General features: G+C 36.4%; 1 long non-coding RNA gene across 3 annotated transcripts in view; it reads right to left on the reverse strand.

Annotated features, from left to right (window-relative positions):
• Positions 505 to 12,738, reverse strand: part of LOC110386958 — a 225,482-nt gene continuing 213,248 nt past the window's right edge. For all 3 annotated transcript variants that reach the window (XR_002432353.1, XR_002432344.1, XR_002432343.1), the window contains one exon: positions 505 to 3,043. This is a non-coding gene — a long non-coding RNA (uncharacterized LOC110386958). The remainder of the gene's footprint in view (positions 3,044 to 12,738) is intronic.

Genomic DNA, 12,738 nt, shown 5'->3' on the forward strand with positions numbered 1-12,738 from the left:
CTTCACCAGTTGTTTAGGAAACTGTGTGTTTACCTTTTTGTTGTTGCCCCTTTTTTTTTTTTTCCCTATAACCTCAGCTCCTGGAATCCAGTGATTAGAGCAGATGCTAAATTTTCATTTCTCATTAAGCAAATTTGCATCCATCACAATTGAGGGAGAGCTTAAAGACCTGAATTACCAATTCCAATCAGTCCAAAAAAACACCCTAAATGTTGTGATTTCCTTAAGTCAGAGTCAAAATTTCAGAATGTTTCTGTAGGAATAGAGTACAATAAAATCACACAAACTGGGTCATACTACCATATGACAGTTTTATACTGCCAAAGACTACAGATTGAATGCCAGAGCCTACCCATTATAGAAATAACCAGATAAAGTGTCTATGCTTTATTGTGAAGTATATGTGCATATTCCCAACTCGAACACAACATATTGTTCATAGTGATGTAGAACTCAAAGCTGAATTGGCAGAATGGAATAACAGCAAAATGTAAGCAAGACCTATTTTCAGTAACTGACATATTTATTACCTTTAGCTCTCGAAGTTGTTCTTCTTAGACATCCTGAATGATGTGCACTTATCACCTTTTTGTGCTATTAGCATATCTACAAGAAACATAAGCTTCTGTGTGACTAAAAAGCCCAGAAACAGTTTTAATTTTCAGATGAGAAAGATGGGGACCTAGGCTGGTCAGTCTCTTTAGCATCAGTGGATGACACATCAGTGTTCTACCTAAACATTAGTTCCAGCCTCCCTTCCTTCACTTTCCATAGTGTTTTGCATCATTGTTTTTCTTTATTTTTTAAAAATTCTCCTCTTAAAAAGCAAGCAAGCAGACAAAAGAAAACCTAGCAACTTAAGGAACCTTTCATCAGTTTTCACTAACCACACAAAAACACAGACATGCAAAAATTAAAGTGACTATATTCATAATCTTGTTCATTTTACTCAGCTTTAAAATGCAAATACCTGTGGTGTAGACTATGGCAGCTATTCAACACCAGTGCACCAATACTCCTGCTAAATAGCGTTAAAAATTTCCTCCCCTGAAGAGGAATATAATTGCAAAGTAAGGAATGAAAAAATTCCAGTGAGTAAACATGATAGACTTAAGTAGGTACAATGTATTTCCATTTAAATATGGCAAAGATTGAAAGAACAGCTTAATAACTGTTTGGAAAAGTGTCTTCAACTCATTAGAGAATAAAAAAATCATGGAAAAATATTTTTAGATCTGATTAAAAGGTTTACTTCTACTAAAATGTTTTTACTGTTCTATAAAAACAACCAATCAAACAAAGAAAAAGCATTACTTGTGCATACAATGTAATAGTCAATTTAATATATTTTTTTCTTCTAGATTTCTCATCCAAATTCTGACCAATGCAGATGGATTGTATGGAATTGATAAAGAACTTATTTTCAACCTTCACAACATTTTTCAGAGGGCTATTTTCTATTAACACCTCGGCTTTTGCTCAGAATCCATGCTAAAATCCTTTTTAGTGGGATAAAGCTCAGAAAGAATGCCACTTGAAATCTGTGATTAGTAAAAGAAGGGAAAAAAAAAGGAAAAAATCATCTTACTGATACTTAAGCCTTGATGAAAATACACTTATACCTAATTAACTACCTTTATCTTCATTTGCACCTGGAAATGCTATAGAGAAATAGCACAATTCACTATATAAAACTATTCCTTTAACTGAAGACAGAAAGTAAAACGGCATTCACATATACAACATACCTTATGATGAATACTAGTTAGAATTTACATTTAGTGGTATTTCATTCTTTTTTTTCCTATTTTTTTTAAATGTAATTGGTCAAAAATTATCTTTAACGGGAAGCTGAAAAATCTCATACTGCTTATTTCAGACAGAGTGTCGTTATAGATAAATACAAACTGAAAAACATATTGGTACTTCTCAGTCTGAACGCCCAAAGTGATAGCACATAAGAGGAGTCTCTGTCATTGTAGTTAATTATTTCTGTTATGTGCTCTGCCAGGCACCATGAAAGCCAAGCCAGGTGACTGCTATTAGAGTACTCAGGGACTCTGATCTTGACACAAGAGAAATCTTGGTGTTGGCGACCTTTCTCAGTGGGTTATGGTAGTTTCTCTGTTACAACATATCTCTGTTACATGGCAGGTGCTTTCATAATCACAAATTTTGAGGGAAGTGTATGACCTGCCATGACCTCAAGAAAAGCTCATATACTAGAGGCAAAGGGTTCATGATGTGCTAATAAGAGAAGGTTATAACATTATCAGAATGAAGGAGAAATCAAATCTGGCTGAAATTGAATCAGATAAGCCTGTGTTTGCATGAGCATATGTAAGTGTGTTATATATGGTTATATTTATATATAAAGGAAATACTCTTATTTTAATTCATAGATCCATAAATCTGGAATTTTAGTAAAGATAAATTAAATATCAAAATCTGTTTCTAAGCTACAGATAATTAAAATTGAATAATGAAATCTATAACTGTTATGTTAAGATGAAGTTTATAAAATGAAAAATTGATTAATAGCCATAAGATCCTAACCAAAAATATCCAATTGTGACTGTTTTTTTTTTACAGACCAGTTGAATAATACAAGGTTGGTTCATTTTTACATTCCAAACAGACCACAGAGTTTTTGTGTTACTGTCCGTGTGCTGTGAGTATGCACAAACATAAGAAAGTCAGTAACCTCTTATTTTGTTTGAAGAACACTTAAAGCAATGATACCAGAAAAGAAATGAATTATTGAAATGGTATGTAGACATAGATATATTTGATAGCTGTGTTACAACAATGGAAATACACAGTAGAGTACCAAAGTTGGAATCTGAAAAAGACTTGTATAAAATGATCCTGGTGAATAGGTAAAACGGGCAGACAAAAAGTTAGAGACTCCAGAACAGAAAAGGTCCAGGTAGGTCTTAGCTTCTGGTCTTTTGCGGACATATGGTTTCTTGAGTCTGGACTGCTCAGTCTTCTCAGATACAAACCCGACACTTAAATTAGGTAGATAAGACACCGTTTTCTCCTGAAAGACAAGGCAGATAGTGATTCCCTTTCCTTCTTTATTACATCCACTTAACTGACTTAGGTAAATGAACTCAAAACTGAAATCTAGAAGACTTAAACATTTTATCTGTGAAATTCCTTATGTTCTACAAAGACTTAAATTTAAATGTCTCCCAATCTGTTTTACGCAAAACTTGTGATTTTGTTTAAATAATTACCTGACAAATTCAACACAAGTTTTATTGGGGTTTTCTAAGTGCTAAATTAGCTCCTTGTCTTTCACTTAACTCAGTTACTAACACACATGCTTAGATGTATGCCAGTTGTTATTAATGTGAACCGTGGAGATACTCCAGAAATCTAGAGGTTTAGGCACTCCAAACAGGGTAGATAAACATAGCTTAAACATACACAGTTTACATCCTAAGGTACTTAGATACAAAATGGTGCATAAATGATAGTGCCAAGTATCAGAAATCTTCAGAGCTAAAATTTCACTGACAAGTACCGTCTCCCTTTGTTGATTTAGAATCCTAGGTAATCTTTCCTCTACAGTTGATATTATCTTCTACATCTTCAGTGATTCAGTTGTGAATGAATCAGCTAGTTTCCTTGGAAAGGAGAACTCTAATGGTCTGTACCCAGCAAAAGGTTTAGACATGATTCAGTCACCACCTCTCAATACAGAGATCAAATTAGCTCCCTAGAATGCATTATGAAGACATTACAGATGAAGCCAAAGTAAATCAACCCGTGTTCATCATTTTTACACTTGAAAAAAAAAACCACATTTCTACTTCACATGGGATTTAAAAGATTAGTGAGGAAAATTATATTCAATTGAAATATACATAATTTTATGTGTTTAGCCTCAAAGAAAACAGCAGGTGGAATTGCGGTCAGTGAGAGTAATTTGACTTTAAAATGAAGGACAAGGTAAGTATAGGTAACTGAGTTACATTTGTGACCTCTTGAACACATAACCTTGAAGTGTAAAATAATTACATATATGATGCTAAAAGAAGTAAACTCACGGTATTTGAAAGACAGAAATTAAAATTACAATGTTCATGTGTTTAGTAGGTAATAGAAATGGAACTCAAAATACCAATATTGTATTGGAATTTTCAGGAGCAATCACCTTTTTCCAGACAGAACAATACTGGCTTCTATGCAGGGATTGAATTTGCATAGGCCTGCTAAGTAAATATGGGATCTACTAACAGGACATTCTGTGGCCAGAGAATCATAGAATCATTACATCATTTGGGTTGGAAGGGATCTTAAAAATCATCTGGTTCAAACTCTTCTGCTATGGACAGGGTACATCTAGATTAGGTCTCAAAGCACCATTCAACCTGGCCTTGAACACTTCCAGAGAGGAGACATACACAACTTCTCTGAGCAACCTGTTCGGGTGTCTCTCCATCCTCACAATAATTTTTTCCTTATGTCTATTCTGAATCTACTCCCTTTTATTTAAAAATCATTACTCCTTGTTCTACAGGCCCTGGTAAAATCTTTAAAGATTTGTCGCAACAGCTCATTCAGAAGTTTGGGGTGATGATGTTGCAATTCATTCCTATGAAATCTCCAGCCTGGCAATATAACCCTAACTTCATTAGGGCCTCCAGGGGGAAAATGCATGGCAGATGAGAATTTTAATTTTGAATTAATAGCTTAAGTTCAACAAAATGCTTTAAAAAAATGTAAGACTGCTTTAATGCTTAACTAAATTGGGACACAAGTTCATCTCTAGAGTAAAATGAAACCAGATACAGATGCAGTCTCTGTTATGCTAGAAAGACTCTAACAATCTGAGCATTTATCAACATATGGTTCACTTCAAAACTTGAAATGCAGGAATCATGGGGACTAGGTTTACTGTTAAACAACTATAAGCCTGTTTCAGTGATTGTGTTGATCAAAATTTACAGCTGGGCTGCATCACTGGAGAAGTCAATATGAGTTCACTTTTCTAGTCTTACATTCTTCTTGAGGTCTTTGGCTCCTTCATGGAAAGCTTATGAAAATGTGTTTTACAAACATGTCTGTGTGCTTAGCTCAGACACTCACTTCTCATAAAATGCTTACAGTCTCAGTAGCTCTGTTCTGATGGTAGGGACATTCTGTGGCATGGAGAATACACTTCATCAGATACTGCTAATACAGGATCCGTAGCATTCCTTTGCTTTCTCACTTCAAAAAATTTTTTGTACAGGAAGGAAAAATATCACTCCACTGTTACTGAAAGATTAGAGGAATCTCCTGCTTGCATTTGTCATCATAATAATATACCAGTTTAAACATTTGAAGATTTGATCTGCTGAGGAGCAATTGTATAACATGATAAAAGAAGCTCTAAACAAGAAAGCTAAAAATCTTTTTTTTAAAGTTCTCATACCTTTAATCTTTTGGCCTATTGGAACAGATTTAATGCAATACTTCTAGCTTGATGAAGAGACAATATTCTACAACAGACCTGGTAACAGATGTTTACTAATCACTGATAAATTTTGCATATTTAAAAGAGGAAATGGCTTTTAGAGGCTTTACTGATGTAATTATGAAAGTGTACAGAAACCATGCAAAGATTTACTGAAACAAAATCTAGCCTGGGAATAAATGCAAAGCTGCTGTAGTTTTGAATCAAGAACTTGCCCACACTTAAGCTTACCACTTTAAAAGTCAAATTATGTATAAATAAGAAAAAAATTATTTTTAAAAACCACACTACTTCCTTCACACAAACTTTCAGATCTGTTTTGAATTTTCTATTCTAGAAAATGAAGAAGAAAAATTAAAAAGGCTTCATTCAAAAGCAGTCATTTCAAATGCTTCCTTAAAAGAAAATCTGAATGTAATATGATAATACTATATAGTTTGGAAGAGGAGGCAGCTCAAAATGGTAAAACCAACGTGTTCAGTTAAACCATAACTAGCAATTTCTCACATTCTGCATAATCTTGGATAGGCTGTATAGATAATATTTAGGGACTTTCTTTACCAGATTTCAGCTAGAGGAACAAGATGGTTTTTGAGACCTGCTGTACTTATTCACTTTGAAAAATAAAATGAGGTCTAGTATTTTCATATGAGAAACACCAACTGGTACTGCAGTGCTAACTAAGACCCCCCCTAGAATATTCCATTCAGTTCTGGGGCCCCTGACATAAGAAAGACACCTGTTGCATCAAGTCCAAAGGAGAACCATAAGGATGCTCAGAGGGCTGTAGCACCTCTCCTGTGAAGACAGGCTGAGAGAGCTGGTGTTTAGCATGGAGAAGAAAAGGCTTCAGGGAGACGTTATAGAAGCCTTCAAGTACTTAAAGGGGGCCTTCATGAAAGATGAGGACTCTATCAGGGAGTGCAGTGATAGGATAAGGGGTAGTAGTTTCAAACTACAAAAGATTACATTTTGATTAGACATTAGGAAGAAATTATTTACTATGAAAGTGGTGAGGCAATGGATGAGGTTGCCCAGAGAAGTTGTGCATGCCCCATCTCTCAAAGGCCAGGTTAGATGGGGCTTTGGGCAACATGGTTTGTGCAAGATGTCCCGGCCAATGACAGGGGGTTGGAACTAGATGGTCTTTCAGGTCCCTTCCATCTCAAACTATTCCGTGGTTCTATGATTCCATTATACTGATTAAAAAAATTATGTTGTTTTGTTTTGTTTCTGGAAACAGGTAACAGTATAACCTTGCCATACACACACTTATGAAGAAGACTGAAAACATAATCCTGGCAATTGCCTATTCCTTGAAGGAGTCCAGTGTTTCCCCAGCATTTTCTAATGACTAGAACATTTTAGAGCTTCTGGTCTCCTAGATATTCAGCCATGGATTCATATTATTCTAGTCTGTCTCCCCATTCACAAAGTCAGAAACATAACTCTAAATGGCCTAACTTGAAAAATAATTGATGAAACTTGTTTGAACTCTCCTTGTCAAGTATTTTGTGACTGATAGATAACATCAAGACTGACAGATAAACAAAATATGGAACTCTTCTAGAAGAGTGATGCTCAATCTTTTTAATAAAAAAATAGCATCCTAAGTATCATCTTAACAGAAGAATTTCTGACATGTCAGAACATTAATGCACCTATTGAGAAAATGTGCTTTGCAATGAATAATGTCCGGAGTGAGGACAAAAAGAAATTGTCAGTAGGAGATACAGCAAAAACTGTAGTAGTCTTTACAGCAGTCTGCATGGAAACAACTGAATCCTGCAACTAGCTGTGAGGATCTGAATCATATACATAATAAAAATATTCATAATATCTATGGAAGGATTATTTTTTCTTAAGATTTAACAAACTCTTGAATGTTTTTGAAGGTAGAAAGTTCTACTAGCTTGCAAAGTTCTACAGTTCTCCATTTGCTTAAAGAGAAAAATGTCATATACCTTTCATGTCTTATCAGTAGGAAAAAAATACTGATTTGCATCTCAATAAGAATTGATTCATATTTCTCCTTTTAAAACATTATTCATGTTATGAGTGTTACTAAACAAATCTTTCAAATCAACTCATGTACTAGAGAAGCAAGTAATTCTTGAGAAGAGCTGTAGAATCCCTCAAGGGCAGACAGGCCTTGCAGAGAGATTTTGACAAATTAAAGGCTTAAGCAATCACCAACCACATGAAGTTTAACAAGAGAAAATGCCAGATTCTGCATCTGGAATGGGGCAACCCTGGGGAGATAAGAGACTGGAGAACGGCACCTTGGAAAGGGATCTGGGGGTTCTGGCTGAAAGCAAGTTGAATGTGAGTCAGCAGTGTGCCCTGGCAGCCAAAAGGGACAACCATGCCCTGGGGTACATCAGGCCCAGTGCTGACAGTGAGTGAGGGAAGGGATTGTCACGCTCTGCTCTGCACTGTGCAGCCTCACTTCAAGGACAGGGTGCAGGTTTGGGCACCACAGTATAAGAAGGACATAAAACTATTAGAGAGCATCCAAAATAGGATAGGTCTAGAGGGCAAGATGTATTAGGAGCTTCTTAGGTCCTGTGGTTTGTTCAGCCCAGAGAGGTGGAAACTAAGGGAAGGCCTCAAGGCAGCCTACAGGTCCTCATGAAGGGAGTGGAGGGGCAGTCACTGATCTCTTCTCAGTCAAGTTGGGGATAGTGAAAAGATTCTTCATCAAAAGGGTGGCTGGGCACTGGAACAGGCTCCCTAGAGCAGTCAAAGCCCCAAACCTGAAGGAGTTCAAGAAGCATTTGGACAACATTCCAAAATGTGATTTGATTTTTGGGTAGTTCAGTGTGGAACCAGATGTTGGACTTGATGATCCTTTTGTTTTCCTTCCAGTTCAGAGTGTTCACTGGAATGAACAGTGAATATACTTCATAGTTTCCATGAATGCAGTTAAGGAGTTTATGCCCTACTGTTATCAATGTGGTTAAATTATTTTGAAGAACTGGAGAGTTCACCCATAGCAGTTTTAGAATACACCAATATTATATTTATGAAGTATACATATATTTATACTATATGTTTATATATTTAGTATATATATAATTAGTATACATGGTTTTTACATGTAAAATCAAACAAGGAATTGATTACTTCATGTGGTAACCTTGCCCTAACTTGTCTTAAACTGTGCGTGCATCGGCTGTATTTGAACTCCTCACCAATGGTCTCATGTGACTGTGAGAAGGATATGTGGGTGACTCTTTCCTTCAGTTTCCTGACATACTTCCTTATCACAGATAATTTATTACATGAGAACTGGCTGGGACCTGACTGCTCATGTGAATACACACACAAATGTCACCAAAGTATGAGGGCTGCTCCAAAAGTAATGCCCCCTATTTTATTATGTTGGTGGATGTTGGTAGTATGGCAGTAGAGGATGAACCTTCCCACCAATATTACATTACATTTTGCTGCAATGCAAAAGATGGCAGCAGAGGGGCAATCTCACAAAATGACATCTGACATGGAAATACAGATGAAGCAAAGATGTGTCACTGATTTCCTCCATCTGGAAAAAATTGCACCCACTGACATTCACTGATGCTTGTTGAACATTTATGGAGACCAAATAGTGGATGTGAGCACTGTCAGGCGGTGGGTTCTGTGTTTTTGCTGTGGTGAAAATGACATGAAAGACAAGCCATATTCCCGACAGTCATGAAGATTTTTAGGAGCATGGTATGCGGGCTCTTGTTCATCACTGATAGCTGAAGTTTAGAATTATCTACACGTAATTACAGACAAAAAGTGTGTTTGTTGGTACAATGCAAATCTGGTCTTACCTAAAATTTATGTAAATATGATGGAATTATAACCTTATACAACAAAGTCTCCATGCTCATTATCAGTAACTTATGAATTGTAGTTGGACTGCATTGGTTGTCTCGCTTACTTAACTTGGGATATACTGATAAGTTACTTCTATACTAGTGAAAATGTCTTTTCAAATTAGTTGATTAGTCATCCTCCATCAGGCCCATGGTTGATACACACAACTGTACAGAGGCCATGAGTATAGATAATGACATACAGGTAGATCTTCCTTTGATCTTTTGCTAAGTATTGAACTTCTTATGTTCACAGTGATATCTTCAGAAGGTGCAGGGTTCATCTCATCCAGCATTTAGCCATCTAAATACTCTCTTTTTCCCATGGAAAGAACTAATTTCTTCCTTGAAACAGTTCAGCCCATCCTAAAATATTTGCCTTCTCAAGGTGTTTTTTTCTCATCTTTTGTTTCAAAGGAAGCCTAAAGGGTAGTTGAGGTTTCTCATTTCCAAAAAGTAGCAGAAAGGCAAATACTCTAAGTGTGCTTCATACTCTATGATCGTAACACTTCAAGGTTAAATTTTGAATGAAGGATTAATATCCATTAAGCTTTTTCTTTCCTTCCAATTTGAAAAATAAATAAAAATGCAGTGAATGATACGTAGGGCTTTGTCAAAAAGGAAGGGGAAAGGTCAGAAGCTCTGGAGTGCTTGGCTCTGCAATTATTTATTTATTTCCATGAGAAGTTGATACTGCTGTTTCTATTGCTTTCCTCTTAGTTAATGAACTTGTGATGGAAAGGTGTGTGTAATTAGAGCTGTCAATATTGAATTCTAAATGTGCACTGCACTATGAATTTAATCTAAGTTTCCTTATTCCCAGTCCTCCCTCCCCATTGCCACTGGGAGAGACTGAAGCACTTGGCTGCTACTGTGGCAAATTGGGTCCTAATAAGTATGATGCTTTACTGCTTCTTGTTTTTGCTAAAATACAACTACAGCATTTCAGAAGAACTCACCTGGGCATTAATTCAACAAGAAATGTTGATAGGAGTATTATATTTTCCACATTTTGATATCTCACTGAATGACTTGCATATAGAGAGGCCTGGCAACTGGTTTATGTCAGTGACGGATGTGCTTGTCATTTCAGCCTCAGATTTGGCTGATTCACCTCTGCTAGGCTTTGGAATATTATTCTTCTTGCTGTTCCATATCATTTTGCAATTTTAACTAGCAAGAATAAAAAAAATATACAGAATGAGGCTGTGGTAAAAAACATTTAAATGTTATATAGTAGATTTTGTTTAATGTCGGGAAAGAGGTAATCTCAATGCATGTCACCTCAATCAGTAACAGCAGGTTTATTCAGAGATGGAGAGGATGTATAAGTAAGGAATATGCATTTTTAGTGCAATAAATTTGTTCAAGTCATATGTTTACATCCTTGGGGAACTCAATAATAACTGATAGAACCAAACAACAAGAAGATAAGAGAAACAAAGTGTATCTATAAAAACCTCCTTGTTTAGGATGGATGTTTTTATGCTGCGTAGAATCATATCAGGGATCAGGATGAATTTGCACTTTAAGAGGAAATAAGCAATACTACAAATATTTCATTAGGAACTATGGATGCATAGGGCCATCTTCCGGTCTACAGGTTATTTTATTATTTATTAGATCAGTTTCTACTTTCAGGAAAGAAAAGACAACAGAGAGGATGAGAAAGAGAAAGAGAAGGACAAAGAACAAAGGCCTCAACTTCATTCTAGTAATTAATGCAAAAATAAATATTTTGATTTTGTTTTGAAAAAAAGCAGCTCCTCCATATGGAAATGCCAGGAGATGGTCCCTATTTCTCTGAAATAATGGTGTATAAAATGACCAGATCAAGGCTTCTTCCATCAGATCATATTCCTGGTACAATATACCAGATTTTGAAGCAGTGTTTTTCATTCACCACAGAAATGAAAATACTTTAGAACCATTTAAATCAATGCTTCATAGTTTGTTTCAGAAAAAAATTCATTACACAGTTTAGTAGGAGGATTTGAAACACAATCCAAATTGTAAAAGGCTGTACTTGGGATTTGGGTCCTTACACTAACCAAAATCAGCTGCAAAGTTGCTATCTATCTCCTCAGCAATATCACACTGTGGAAGCTGAAAGAGGTGAAAATTAACCCTGACTCATACTATTGCACATCCATGTACCAGTCTGCCTGAAACAATGTCTGACTTCCTTTAGCTTATTTCTCCCATGTTGCACTGTAATACACTATGCTCACTGCTACTAACAGGCTATCAGAGAGGCATCGCAGAGGAGTAAAGCTGTGGAGTGATAATGGGATACTAGAGAATCCACTGCTATTAACATCTCACAGCACTGGAGATCCAACAGCTGCAAACAACTTAACGTGAGCCAGCAGTGTGCACTTGCAGCTGGGAAGGCCAACAGTATTCTGGGCTCCATCAGAAGGGTGGCCTGCAGGGAGAGGGAGGGGACTGTCCCTTTCTACTCTGCCCTCATGAGGCCTCATTGGGAGTATCTGTATCTAGGTCTGGGGCCCACAATTCAGGAAAGATGTGGAGCTTTTGAAGAGGGTCCAGAGGGAGGACACAAAGATGATTAGAGGACTGGTGCACTCCTCCTCTGAAGACTGGCTGAGGGAGCTGAGGAGACCTCATTGTGGCCTTCCAGTGTTTGAATGTAATTGTAAACAGGAGGGAAATTAACTTTTTTACACACTTAGATAGTGATAGGACAAAGAGAAATTGTTTTAAACTAAAGAAAGTCACAAATACAAATATCTCAATATTTGGAGATGCAGGAGTGGTAAACTACTCATACATACTTCATCCTTATTCCAAGTAGTTTTAAAAATGAATTTTCAGTGCATAAATTTCAATGTCTAAACATTTTTAGTTTGCCTCTATTGTCTTAGAAAAAGAATAATGTACAATAGTAAAATCATGCAGTAGTAAAACATGATTTGAAAATAATAAATCATCCCCTTTATGCAGCCATGAGCAATTATGCTAGTCCCACATTCTTTGGAAATGTCATTTTTTTTGTGTCCTCATCTTTCTTCAAGTTCTCAGCCACTCGACAGGTAGATGGTGACTGATGACAGCAGAGAAGCCACAGGAACTCTGAAAATATTTCTGTTTAATGTGGCTGGAACAGTGACACAGCCTTTCGAACATTTTGACATCCCTCACTAGCTGACATTCTGCTTAAAAAAAAATCTCTGTTGACTGGAGCATCTGACACATGGACTATAAGTCATGAGATTCAGATCATCATCATATGATCCACTGAATGCCTGAGTGCATTGTAAATGACAATACACACCTGAATGTCACCACAATGGAGCACTGAAGGAACATAACGTCCAAGTGTGATGCTTTGAACATCTATTTAGTCACTGATATATTTCCATTTTCATTTTTCTGGAG

This window comes from Numida meleagris, chromosome 1, assembly GCF_002078875.1.
Source record: "Numida meleagris isolate 19003 breed g44 Domestic line chromosome 1, NumMel1.0, whole genome shotgun sequence".
NCBI classification, from domain to species: Eukaryota; Metazoa; Chordata; class Aves; order Galliformes; family Numididae; genus Numida; species Numida meleagris.